Here is a 14,762-nt window from a genome sequence, read left to right as displayed (position 1 = left end):
TGTTATTATTAACAATATTATTATGATGGTTGTATCAACCCTAAATCTGAGTTTTGGGGGGGGGGGGGGGGGGGGGATGCAATGCAGACAAACAGCTGCATACAGTGCGACCATTTCACTCACATTTGCCCATTCATTTTTGGACACATCACACACCATCAGTGTGTACTGTATGTGTGCTGTCATAGCTCCACCTACAGGCCTAATGGAGAACACCAGGAGAACACCAGGATGTGAATGGAGGGTGAATGTGAGGTATATCGTATAAATACGTTTTGATTGATCGCAAGACTACACTGTAAAAAGATTAATAATAATAAGTTACCACAACTTAAAAATATTGAGTTCAGTTACTGTGCATTAAGGTTTTCAGTTTTCAATCCATAATAAGTTAACAGAAAAATAAGTACACAACCACATTATTTCAACCTAATACAACTATGTTTATTGTCATTGTTTTAAGAACACAAGTTGACTTGGTAATACTCACATTTTGAGTAAAAAAAATTGCTTTTAACATGTGCAATGTTCAATGAAATAGAAAAATAAATAATACAATTTGTTGATTAATCCCACTGGTCACAATGGTGACCGTAATAATGTTTTTGTTATAAGGCTCTGCAAATGTTACTGAATGATGTAGGAATGTATTTCCAGCTAAATTGAAATAATAAACAAATAAAGGGTCTCAATTAAATATGTGGTAGTATTGTCACCAGCTTGGCTGGCCGTTCACACTAATACAATTGGCAGTATTAGAGGGTGGGAAAGCTGGAGGGGTGGGTCCGGGTCGTTGTAAACAGCGACTCCTACAGTTCGGTCGGGGCGCCTGCTCAGCGCGGATAGGATCTAAGGGGGGTAGTGTGATCCTTCCACACGTTACACCCTCTCAGTGAGAGTCCGCCAGGTGAAAAGAAGCGGTTGATTGGCTAGACGTGTGTCGAAGGAAGCACGTGATAGCCTCCACTCTCCCAGACCGACTGTGGGAGGTAAGTGCGCAGCGACCAGGAAGGGGATTGGGAATTGGCATAACGACTAACATTGGGATGGGAGAAAAAAAAAAAGGGGGGCCCATCTGGGCTAAGCCCCGGATCTCCTACAATCCTAGATCCGCCCCTGCTGTGCCTATGGAAATGCCCCTGCGTGCCTATGCAGGCACGCGTGCCTAGGGTTGCCTACCCCTGCGCGTGAATATTTTAGGCAACCAACTTGTGTTTAGCGTTTCTCTGATTGGCCACTACGCCCATGTGACCGCGGCAGCGCGGAAATAGGCTGTCTATTGCCTCGCGCTGCAGCGCGGAAATAGGCTGTTTATTGCCTCGCGCTGCAGCGCGGAAATAGGCTGTCTATTGCCATTCTCTAAGACAAACTCTAACCTTAACCAGCTCCTTAACAGCGCCTAAACTTAACCCTTCTAACCTTAACCAACTCCGAAACAATGCCTAACCTTAACCTTAACCTTAACCAACTCCGAAACAATGCCTAACCTTAACCTTAACCATAACCAACTCCGAAAGAATATTGCCATTCTCTAAGACAAACTCTAACCTTAACCAGCTCCTTAACAGCGCCTAAACTTAACCCTTCTAACCTTAACCAACTCCGAAACAATGCCTAACCTTAACCTTAACCAACTCCGAAACAATGCTTAAAGTTAACACTATGATCGCCGGGAACGAGTTTTCACGTCATTCAGAGCCATGCTCATTCTGCCGAAGACGCCGTAACTCGTCTTTGATGTCAATATTTCAAAAATCTGTCATCGAAATCATATTTCCTTTCCGGAGCCCTGAGAACCAGTGCAAAGCTCCACTCAACGCTCTAGCGGTTCAAGAGCGCCATCTGGTGGCCGATCGGCAGATCGTCAGCCGGAAATTAACCTTTGAACCGGTAGTACTCATCCATATGTGGTCCGGCCACTCGCTATAGCTCCCGCGACTCCATCTTGAAACACTGGATAATAGATCGCTCGCCCTAACTCAATAAACAACGTTATTTGGACGTATATACTATTATACAACCTGGAAATGGATCGGGCATTTCTACATCCCATAATAGAAAAAAATCTGTTCCACGCTCATCTGCCAGCGGCGCGAGGAAGCCACGGTAAGATTCAGCGTTATTTTCTAAAGTCTTCTATACTGATCTGGTGATGACCCACTCTGGATGAATCATCTAACGCTGCCCACGGAATTATAAACGATCCCCCGCCCATCCGGTCATCATCAGATGATGCGTAGAAACGTCTAGAACCACGTCCAGTTGAAACTTTTTATCTCGCACAGATTCCTACCAAACTGTATTTGATCATCAATATAATGCATTTGGGGCTATAAATCACGTTCTGAAGAAAGCTGCAGAAAACGATAAAAACATACTTATACTTTAGACCATATTTTAGTATGAATATGTGAATGAAAAAGTTTAACGTTGCTACACCCTGAACAATACATATAGGACATTGAATGGGCCATAATAATGGCAATTTAGCAATAGAATTTAAAAAGTTATAGCCCTGCAAAGAAGGGGAACTTCTCCATAGACAAATAGAGCTGGCGAGGGATGGTAAATTATGAATTTAACCCATGGCGATCAAAGTGTTAACATGCCTAAACTTAACCGGCGAAAGAATGCACGTTACATTTTTTTTTAAGGGAATCGAACTTGTCACCAACGGACCGCAGGATCCACAGCAAGGCAGCGCTACCAGTTGAGCTAGTCGATGTTAAAAAAGGGGGGATTACTGCTACATAATGCTGCCGCGACAGAGCTCCGCGTACGCTCTGCTGCTGCCGCGTCGCCGCGGGGGCGTGGCTAGGCGCAAGTTGGGCGTGGCTAGACACAAGTTGGTTGCCTTTAATATTTAGGCTACCCCTGCTCTAAGACAAACTCTAACCTTAACCAACTTCGAAAGAGCGCCTAAGCTTAACTTGCGGTCCCACGATTGGCGCACATGTCACATGACCAGAAACGCACAGGCCAATCAGAGACGCGGAAACAAACATTTGTTGTCTAAAGTATTCAGGCGACCGATACCCTGTCCCGCATATAGTACAGGACTTCTCCGCCCACCTGGCGGGGGACCACCATCTTTTCCAAGGTAGACTTGGTGTGGCGCTACCACCAGGTGCCGGTTCATCCATGGGACGTACCCAACATGGCGGTCATCAGTCACGTTTGGACTCTTCACGTTCCTGCGTATGCCCTTCGGCCTCAAGGGGGCGGCGCAGACATTCCAGCGGCTGATGGACTTGGTGCTGTGGGACATGGCGTTCTTGTTTGTGTATTTGGATGACATTCTAGTAGCCAGCACGTCTGCAGAGGAGCACCTGACACATCTCCGGCAGTTATTGTCAACCCGGCCAAGTGCCAGTTCGACTTCCTCGGACACAGTGTCTCAGCAGAGCGAGCCGGTCCGTTCCCTGCCAGGGTGGACACCGTCGCCAGTTTTCCACGCCCCGCACCGTGAAGTCCCTGCAGGACAACAGGTTAATTCCCCTTGCTGCTCACCTGCTCACCTCATGCGGCTCTGCGGGTAAGGACCCCAAGGCTGATTTGGACCGGTCCCCGGGTACCGACAAGGCCTTTATGGGCGCCAAAACTGCGCTGGCCAACGCCGCTTTACTGGCACACCCATCTCCTACTGCCCCTATCGCCCTCACAACTACGCAGTGGGGGCAGTGTATGAACAGTGGGTGGGCGGGGCCTGGCAACCACTCGCTTTTGTTACAGCACCTTTGACCGTGAGCTTCTAGGTCTCTTCCTTGCCATCCGGCATTTCAGATTCCTGCTGGAGGGCCGACGTTTCACTAGTTGGGTCAAGAACCAACATTCTGTGACCATTCTCTGGCTAAGATGTTTTGATGATTGATTTGATTTCTATGGACCTTTTATAAAATATTTAGCCCCCGTGTCCCTCCGAAAAATCCCGGCATTTTTTGTCAGATGGCCAAATCGAAAATATCTGCTGACGCCATCTTGAAAAATTTACTTTTGATCCAGAGCACCTAGAATCATGTATGAATACACTTTTTTGTGTAAGTCAACCATGACGATTCCAATTCTGACATTAGTTTGACTCTATGACATCAATTTAACCCAGAAATCCAAGATGGCCACCATCCAGTAGAGCAAAAATGTAGAAAGAGACAGCAGAGCGAAAATGTAACTTTTGAATGGGAAAGTAAGATTTGGTGTTTGGGCAGGGCTTCAGACTAACAACTTTCCCAATAGCTAGCTAGCTAGCAACAACAACTAGTTAGCTAATATAGTCATTGTAGCCCTGTGTTTGGGGTTTGTTAACCCTTGTGTTGTGTTCGAAAGCTGTTTCTTTCAGGAGTTATTTTGATGATGTTCTGAGCTTTTGCTCAGCCTTCTGTTTCAAAAGGTATCTTGGACCACGCCATCTCGCCATTCCTTGACATGAAGAACTCCTGTTGACCTCGCTCATCCAGGCCTTCTTCTTCAATAGACTGCGAGTGTGTTCTTTAATAGTTGTCATACAGAAGTACAGAATACTTTCATACAAAATGCTTCTTACTGTTACGCTCCAGAGACTGTGCTAGACAAGATAGTATCAAATAACATAATAACATAATATAGCATGAATTTAGAAGAAGAAAAAGAAGAAAATGAGGTCACAGTTGTTCGGTATAGACATATGTACAATGTTCTGAGTTACCATATAATATACAATACACAACTATGCAGTGTACTAGTGTACAGTACTATCTAGTGCAAAGCAGATGTACGAGTTGTAGTGCAATCCTTCATCCATAAATATAAAGTGTGGGGAGTGGGTGCTACAGTGTGTTTGTTTAAAGTGGGTGTGTGCTATAAAGTGTGTGTAGTGGGTGCTACAGTGTGTTTGTTTAAAGTGAGTGTGTGCGTGTGGATGTGTGTGCTATGTGTGTTTGGTGGTTGTTGTTGTGTAGTGTTCATTCATTGTTCGTTTAGCAGCCTGATGGCCTGGGGATAGAAGCTACTTCTGAGTCTTTCTGTGCTCGCCTTGAGACTCCTGTATCGCTTGCCTGACGGCAGCAGTTCAAAGAGGCAGTTGTTCGGGTGGCTCGAGTCCTTAATAATTCTCTTAGCCTTCCCCTTGCAACGCTTGTAGTAAATGTTCTGGAGGGTGGGGAGCCCCCCTCCGGTTGTGCGTTCGGCTGAACGTGTCACTCTTTGTAGTCTGCTTTGGTCTTTTGCAGTGCTATTCCCAAACCAGGAGGTGATGTTGCCGGTCAAGATGCTCTCTATTGTACATGAGTAGAAGTTCTTAAGGATCTTCTGGCTGACTTGGAACTTCCTTAGGCGCCTGAGGAAGTAGAGGCGTTGTCGTGCCTTCTTCACCACACTGTTAATGTGTATGGTCCATTTCAAGTCCTCGGATATGTGGGCTCCGAGGTACTTGAAGCTGTTGACTCTCTCAACCGGTGCCCCGTCGATGCTGAGGGGGCTGTAGTCCTTGACCCCCGACCTCCTGAAGTCCACAATCATCTCCTTTGTTTTGCTGACGTTCAGGGAGAGGCTGTTTTCCTGGCACCATCCCGCCAGGACCTTGACCTCTTCCAGGTAGGCCCTCTCGTCGTTGGCAGAGATCAGGCCCACCACCACTGTGTCGTCAGCAAATTTGACGATTGTATTGCTACTCCGCTGAGCCACACAGTCGTGTGTGTACAGGGAGTAGAGGAGGGGACTCAGAACACAGCCCTGGGGGGCCCCTATGTTGAGGGTGATGGATGAGGAGGTGCAGTTGCCTGCTCTCACCACCTGGGGTCTGCCAGTCAGGAAGTCCAAGACCCACTGGCAGAGGTCATAGCCCAAGCCCAGGTCCCTGAGCTTGGCTATGAGTATGGAGGGGACTATGGTATTGAATGCCGAGCTGTAGTCGATGAATAGCATTCTCACATAGTTCCCCTGCCTCTTGTCCAGGTGTGATGCTGCTGTGTGCAGCACATGGGATATGGCGTCCTCCGTGGACCTGTTGGGGCGGTATGCAAATTGCAGGGGGTCCATGTTGATGGGGAGGGAGGAGCAGATGTAGCCCTTTACTAGCTTCTCAAAGCACTTCATGGCTATGGAGGTGAGAGCTACAGGGCGGTAGTCGTTGAGGCAAGCAGGCTTGGATTTTTTGGGTACAGGGATAATAGTGGACTTCTTCAGGCAGGTGGGGATGACAGCCTGTTCTAAGGACAGGTTAAATATGTCAGTGAATACTGGGGCCAGTTGGTCGGCACAGACTTTTAGGACGCGGCCGGGGATGCCGTCCGGACCTGCTGCCTTCCTGATATTCACTTTTTTAAAGGTCCGCCTCACCTCATGCTCTGTTACCCTGAACACTGCGCCTCCATCAGCAGCCGACCCCCCCCCCCCCATTGCCGAGGCTTGTGGGCTGGTGTTGTTATTACCAGCATCAAACCTCGCATAGAAGGTATTGAGGTCGTTTGCTAAGGAGATGTCACTGTTCAGTTTGAGGGAGGCGCCTTTGTAGTCTGTCATCGTTTTGAGCCCTTGCCACATAGCTCTAGAGTCAGCTTGTTCAAACTGGAGTTCAATTTTATCCCTGTAGCGTCGTTTGGCCTCTGTCACTGTCCTCCTTACGTTGTGTTGCGCCACCTTGTGGTCGTTCATGTTGCCTGCCACTAGGCCGTCATTGTATGCTTTGGTGCGCTCTCTCAGAGCTTCACGGACGGATTTGTCTACCCAGGGTTTTTGATTTGGGTAAACTTTCATTTTGGTAGTGGGGATTGTTTCTTTCACCCTAGTACAGACATAGTCCAGCACTGTCTCCGTGTAGGCATTAATGTTATCTGTGTCGCGGAATACAATCCAGTCTGTGTTGTGAAACACTGACACTAGTGTATCCTCTGACGTCACATCCCATTTCTGCACCTCTCGCGAGACTACGGGAGTACTTTTAATTCTTTGTCTGTACTTTGGTGTAAGGAAAATGGATGCGTGATCTGACTTGCCAAAGCCACTATCAGAATGAGCCTTGTAGCCACCTTTAAATTGCGTGTAACAGTGATCTAGGATGTTACCGCCTCTGGTGTTGCAAGTCACATGCTGGTAGAAATCAGGCAATACCTTTCTCAGATTGGCGCTATTGAAATCTCCCAGTACTAAAATGGCGGCGTTAACGTTCGTCGCTTGTATATTGTTTACCTCGTCGTGTAGTCTGGAGAGCGCGGCGTTGTTGTTGGCTTGCGGTGGAATATACACTCCGACCAGGATGATCGCCGTTAACTCCCTCGGGAGGAAGAAAGGACGACACTTGATGGTTATATATTCCAGTTCTGGGGAGCAGTGATTGGATAATTCCTTCACATTCGTTGGATCACTCCAATTTTTGTTAAACATGAAGGCAATACCTCCACCACGTTGTTTACCGGACTCTGATTGTGTCCGATCCTTCCTATGGATAAAGAAATGATCCGCTGGTTGAATCGCGTGATCTGGAACCTCCGGCGTGAGCCACGTTTCGGTGAAGCAGAGAACGTTGCAGTCCCTAACGTCTCTTTGGTATTGAGTCCTTGCTCGGATGTCATCCAGTTTATTGTCTATTGATTGTACATTGGCTAGCAATATACTGGGAAGTGGTGTACGGTGTCGTCTGGATCTCAGCCTGTTTCGGATCCCAGACCTTTTTCCTCGACGTCTTTTCCTGGGGTCTAGGGACAAAGGATCCGGTCCTAGTCTCCGGAGGATTTCTTCCGGCCATTGATGTGGTTCGGAAAGTTGATCCAGCGAGTAATCCAGTTGGTAAGTTTCCCGTAATCCAATGTCAATGATTGACTGACGGTCATACACATATAATGCACCAACAGTTGGTGCAAATAAAACTCCTAATACTATAAAAATTAACAAAATAAAGCACAGTCTCGTCGGAGCGATCAGAAAGGCAGCCATCACAGCAGCGCCAAGTCACAAGAATTGTGTGTGTGTGTGTGTGTGTGTGTGCGCATACGTGCGTGTGCACATGTGTGTGTGCGTACGTGCGTGCATGCGTGCACTATCCCTTCATACAATGGGTTTCACGCTGGCTTGAATATGGAGCAGAGGAAGAGCAAGGCTTATTTTCATACATCTTACAATAAACCGCCCAACAAGTCAGTTGTGAATGACATCATGGAGAAGCTGTCTACCATCATCGCAACTAAGCACATGCCCTTCGCCTTCTTAGTGTGAGATCATCCTGTGTACGTCCTCATCACTCTGCTCAACGCCGAGAACCCAAACAAGTACCATGACATTGTACCCTTTCTTGGTCCCTTCCATACACAGTGTGTGATGATGAAAGCTATCTACAAGCGCTACAAGGGGAGTGAGCTAGGAGATGTACTTGTGGCAGGAGGAGTTATTGCAGAGGGCTCCGTCGACGTGCACTGAAAGGCAAGCATTACAAGAGGTGGCTGCGTTGCTTGAGGCTCATCTATGAGGCACTCATGAGTCAGCTGGTAAAGGGGAGGCTCATGCCCAACCTGGCTGATGAGACAAGGGAGAACCTTGAGATTCTGAGAGATATGAGTCTCTCCCAAGAACCCCGTGCAGCTGCACATGCGGCACTGGAGGATGATACTGACCTCGAGAGCCTCATCACCAATTTATTCACCCAGGTGGAGGCCAGTGACATGGCGGACTACTGACATGCCCGGATGCACTCATGCAGAATGTGCATGCAGTACATATCTGAAACTGGGATGAGTATGTCAGCTCTCTGCGTGCCATGCTGCCATGGATGGTAGTGTACGACAACAATAGGTATGGAAGGTGGCTGCCTGACTTCTGGGCAATGCTGACAGCTCTCCCTGCTGATCAGGTCGCCTTCCTTCGTACTGACTTCACTCAGTCCATCACAGGCAACCCCTACTCCAACATGGCCTGGGACATGTGGATCGAGTGTACAATGAACAAGGGCAGCAAAATGAAGTCTGGCTGGCTCTCCATCCTCCAGAATGAGAAGCAGCTGCTGGTGCACTCCAGAAATGTGAACAATTTGGCCAAGATCCGGGTGGCTCACAATGCCCTGGCCACACACAAAAAAGCCAAGAGGAAGCACATAGAATGTGGTCCGGAAAGGATGAGAGAAGATGAGCAGCAAGTGCAGGACCTGGTCGCATGCATGCATGAGTTTGATTCCTTCCCATTTGATCCAGCCTCACCCACCCTCCGCACCCTACAGTCAGCCATGCCTGCCTCTGATGAACTCATCGCAGACTTCAACTCAGCCTATGCTGTGGGAGAGGAGAAGTTGACCAGCTTCTTGCAAGACCGAGTGTTCAGTAAGAAAACCTCCCTCCATGCACCTGTCCCTCTGAGCAAACGCTTGACATTTGCCAAGCAGCCCTGCATGGAGAAGCCCGGGGAGGAACTCAAAGCAAGAGCTGCTGAGATGGAGCGGAGTGCTCTCAAGGCAGTGATCGACCTGGTTGAGGTCAGTCAACTTGTGAATCTCTCCGAGTTGCTGGAACATCGTGTTGTCGAGGAATGTGTGGCCTTATTCAACTCCAACGGCACATATAGGAAGACACAGAAGAGCAAGCTCATTCAGAAGCTCTCTCTCCAATCTGTAGATCTGCAAGAACCCTACACCGCTCTTGTCGACATGGGCATGATCTGGAGGATGGCAACCCCATCAGCAGACACAAGATGGCACCCCATACAAGTAGTTGGACTATGTCCACAAGGTATCATCCATCATCCTTGGCCGCCATGGTGATGCTGACCGTATTTTCTGTGTAAATGACCCGTACGACGCAGCATACTCAACTAAAGATGATGAGCGAGATCTGCGCGTACAAGGTAAGGTACATGTCCCCAACACCTACATGAAGCTGGGCGACCCCTTCCCCTCTGCCAGAGAGTTCAAAACACTGCTGTGTAGCGTCAGAAAGAGGGGGCGGCTACAAAAAGTAATATGCAGCTATCTGACTGACCTTGTTGCACAGGGTGTAGATACAGAGATCGTCTACTCTGTTGCCCACTGCACCAACTTGTCAACCCAGCAACCAATGCAGAACTACAGCTTTGACCAGTCTGAGGCTGACACCATCCTCTTCTCTGCTTACACAGTTCTACGTGAGTCAGGCTACAGTGGCCCTGTGGTCATTGATGCAGCCGACACCGATGCCTATGTCATGGCAGCGGTCATCTCTCAACAGCTGCCCGGTATGCTCTGCATCAAGAGAAAGCAGAACACAGTCTTTTTGTATTGTATTGTATTGTGCAGCTACACTGCATTACAGGCTGTGATGCCAATTCAGGCTTCTATGACAAGGGTAAGTCGTCGGTGTATGACAAGGTGGCAAAGAGCCCTATGGCACGACGGCTGCTCTCGCGGTGTGGAGATAGCCTTGACCTTGAGGAGGAGGTGCTAGAGGAGCTGTTCGAGTTCACACTACATGTTATTTATGGCGACAAGAAGAGTAGCACCATGGTTGAGGCCCGTGCCACAAAGTGGAAGAGAATGAAGAACAAATCATTCATCCATCTCCCTCCAGATGCAGATAGCCTACGCCAACACTGCCTCCGTGCCAACTACTTGGCATATCTAGTGCGCCACCCCTCCCTGAAGCGACACCCTTCGCCACTCGGACATGGCTGGGAGCTGGTGGGTGGTCGCTGTCGCCCTGTCCGCCACACACGACCTGCTCTCCCATCACATCTACCTGCACCAGGGCCAGCTGAAGAAAGTGAGGAAGAGGAGAGTGAGGAGGATGATGATGAGAAGGGAGATGATGATGTGAGGAGGGGTGATTCATTGGAATCTGATGATTCAGAATCTAGTGAGGCAGAATGCTCTGATTCGGACTGATCATGACATGTTTAAAGTGGTTTCATTGTTGGGGCGCTCCAGTAGCACACCACATAGCGTGCTGAGTCGCGAAGCGGTCGTCCCGGGTTCGTTTCCCAGTCCCGGCGACCATTTGCTGCATGTCTTCCCTACCTCTCCTCCCGTTCTCCCTCTCTCCCTCTATCTGTCCTGCGTGGCCAGAAAAAGCTGAAAATGCTATAAAGTTAAAAAATAATTAAGTAAAAAAAAAAGAAGAAAAAAAAAGTAGTTAATCTGTTCAAGTTACAGCTATTTAAGAGAGCGTATTTTGAAGTATAATTAGTTATCTTATCATACTGTACATTCATCAATTATTTTGCTGAGATCCTTATGAAGGTAGTTTGTTTAAAGTACAGCCGTACCATGGTAAAATTGGTTTTGACATTAAAAGTTACATTTTCGCTCTACTATATGGTGGCCATCTTGGATTTCTGGGACAAATTGATGTCATAGAGTCAAACTGATGTCAGAATTGGAATCGTCATGGTTGACTTACACAAAAAAGTGTATTCATACATGATTCTAGGTGCTCTGGATCAAAAGTAAATTTTTCAAGATGGCGTCAGCAGGTATTTTGGATTTGGCCATCTGACAAAAAATGCCGGGATTTTTCGGAGGGACACGGGGGCTAAATATTTTATAAAAGGTCCATAGAAGTCAAATCAATCATCAAAACATCTTAGCCAGAGAATGGTCACAGAATGTTGGTTCTTGACCCAACTACACTGTCTTTGTGGACCACAAGCCACTCACCTTCGCCATGGCCAAGACTACTGAGCTGTGATCGGGGCGCCAGCAGCCTCAACTCTCCGCCATCTCCGAGTTCACCACAGACATACAGCATGTTGCGGTAGGGCGGGCCATACTTTTGTGCAAACATGAATTTTAAGGAAATCCTAACATGAGGGGTGTCTAAAATATGTGTTTCTTAATGGGGAATTCAAATATGGGCTTATTTATCAGATAGGATAACTCTAACCTACATCATTTTGGATTTCAAATGGCTGATTTTACCATTTGTAACCCCTTGGCCATACATGGGTGCCAACATGAATCTGAAGGAAATCCTATCATGCAAGGTGTCTAAATTATGTGTTTCTTAATGGGGAATTCAAATATGAGTTCATTTTGGGGATAGGATAACTCATAGGATAAATCATTTTGTATTTCTAAATTGCCACATTCAAATCCCTTTAGAAGATTTTAAAAGATATGGAAAATCATTTATAATGACAAAGCCATAAAATGTATTAACAAGTGAACTGCATATAACTGGATACTACTCCAAAGATCAATAATAATAATATTACCAATAATAAATTGTATTTGTAATGCTCACAAAAATCTAAGTGCTAAATCTCTCATTTAATCGCCTGACTTCTTGAACTTTTGCCAGGTTTCAATGTCTTGCTTGGACTCATTCTTGGACAGCAAAGTCTTGCTGGTCTCTTACTGTACTGCTTTAGCCATCAACCTACAAACACAAACTTAAAGTCAACGTCAGCCATAAATAAGGGCATGGACAACTTTGTCGTTGACTGCCTCTCCCAGCCGCGTCTATATTAATCCCAGCCGAAGAGTGCAAGAGCGCTTCCGCATTCTTCCCCATTCGCCGGTAAGCAATGCGCATTTCCTTTTCCTTCGCCCAGGTGCTCGCCGCGCATGCGCATGAGGTACTCGCTTGGTTCAGACCCCCATTCAACACGGTTAATCACAGATGCCAGAACGCGCCATATTAAAGCCGTTGGTTCATATTAGCAACGCTGGTCGCAACGCTGGTCAATCACAACAGGGAAAGCTTCAAGTACAGGAAGGAGACATTAGACTAATTGCAACACAGTCAGTCACGCAGGTTTCCATAGGCATATATGTCACACTGCTATAGTACGTAGCATCAATGGACTTGGAACTCCTATTGTACATTTGACTGCTTTTAATCCTTGCCAACTATTTACTGACTCATTTCTGTCTGTGTGACCCATTGTCTGGCAGTCAGTCCTGCTGAATATTTAGCTCTGCAAACACATGTTTACAAAGTACAGTTGCACGTTACAATGTACAGTTGACAGCTGGGCTACAATGTACAGTCGTGCGAAATAACGTTATGAATGCCCGAAATAACATAACGTTACAAAGTACAGTTGACAGCTGCGTTGTGTTAATGTACAGTGAAATAACGTTATGGCGTTATGAAAGTACAGTTGACAGCTGTGTTGTGTTAATGTACAGTGAAATAACGTTATGGCGTTATGAAAGTACAGTTGACAGCTGCGTTGTGTTAATGTACAGCGAAATAACATTATGGCATTATGAAAGTACAGTTGACAGTTGCGTTGTGTTAATGTACAGCGAAAGAACGTTATGGCGTTATGTGGTCCTCGTTTGGATAATATGTAAAGTACAGTTGACAGCTGCGTTGTGTTAACGTTACAATGTACAGGGAAATAACGTTATGGCGTGTTATGGCGTTATGTGGTCCTCGTTTGGATAATATGTAAAGTACAGTTGACAGCTGCGTTGTGTTAACGTTGCAATGTACAGGGAAATAACGTTATGGCGTTGCGAGTGAATCTGGTCCACGTTGCGATAATATACATGTATTCCATTTCGGCGTCTGAGCGGGGAAAAAGAAAATGCGCATTTGGAGGGCGTTACCGGGGCCAATCAGGGCAAAATGCGGAAGCGCTATTGCACTCTTCGGCTGGGATTAATATAGACGCCTCCCAGCCGGTGGTGGGGGCCGTCCACTTGGGACTCGACTATGGCTGCCAACCACGCCATTGACAAAGACATACAGGCCTACCGAACGGCCTACCGAACGGCCGATACTGGACTAAGGGTAGAGGATGTGGGGTTTGATAAGGCTCCCTGATCTGCTACCTCATCTCAGACTGTGCTCCGGGAAGGCACCGGTGCCTTCACCCTTTAACCTGTTCCACCCCAGGTGAAAATCTGCATAAAATGTATACCTAGGTAAATGGAATATTGCTCCACTTCTACAAGGGCTATTTGCATATTCTTGGTATCTAGGAACATCTATGGACCTCAATGAATGTATTCTCAGTGTCAGAAATATTGTGTCTATTACTAGGCTTGCTTCAATTCTGATGAAACAAAGGAAAATATGAATTATGATTTTTCTTTTCATCTTTGACAGTGAATAAAACCATGATAATAATGACCAAACTTAAAAAACTGCCACTGGGCTAATTCAGTACCCTCTTGAGATCATGTGTACAAAAGATCTAAGGAAATTAATAAAGGGAAGATGATAAAATTGAAGGTTTTGTATATACAGTACTGAATTCTCCCATCCGGACCAATGCAATTTGAAATATTATTATAGAATATAGAATATATGCTTATAAATTACCTTATTATAGCCAATTCGCACATTTATATATATATACATATAGTATCTTTCAAATGGCCGAGTTCAATTTGGATATAGTATCACCAGGCATGCGTAATAACATATACAGTTATTTAATGTAATCGACTGTACTTTTTTATTTCTCCCACAGTGTAATCATTCTGTAACTAATTTCAGATCTGATTCTTCCTACATGATTACAATAGTGTGGAGAAACTGACTGCGTTTCAATATTTGTCAAAAACGTTACCTTTTGTAGCTTATTATCGCGAATCATAAGAATTATTGATATGATTGCTTCAGAACGCCGAACTTTGAACGACCATAGCGGACCACAGGAAGTGTAGTTTGGTGAAATTTCAACACTGCCAGATAGCTAGCGAGGTCCTCTTGAAAATTGGCCGCAAAAAGATTCCAATTCTGATCGTTCAACATTTTCATTTCCGCTTCCGGGTCAAGAAACGCGAGTTGAAAAAAAAACTTAAAATGATAAAAACTCACTTTTAACCTATTGCTAAACTATTGCCAACCTAACGTTTTACATTCTACATGTATTTGTGA

General features: G+C 46.2%; 1 protein-coding gene across 1 annotated transcript in view; it reads right to left on the bottom strand.

Moving 5' to 3' along the window:
- Positions 1 to 14,558, bottom strand: part of LOC311241735 (serine protease FAM111A-like) — a 31,263-nt gene extending 16,705 nt beyond the window's left edge. The window contains exon 1 of the mRNA XM_084330627.1: positions 14,452 to 14,558. The gene's annotated coding sequence lies outside the window, so the exon portion shown is untranslated. The remainder of the gene's footprint in view (positions 1 to 14,451) is intronic.
- Between the last annotated feature and the right edge of the window lie 204 nt (positions 14,559 to 14,762).

Source organism: Notolepis coatsorum, assembly GCF_963971535.1.
Source record: "Notolepis coatsorum genome assembly, chromosome: 15".
NCBI classification, from domain to species: Eukaryota; Metazoa; Chordata; class Actinopteri; order Aulopiformes; family Paralepididae; genus Notolepis; species Notolepis coatsorum.
This window is presented reverse-complemented; position numbering and strand designations above follow the sequence as displayed.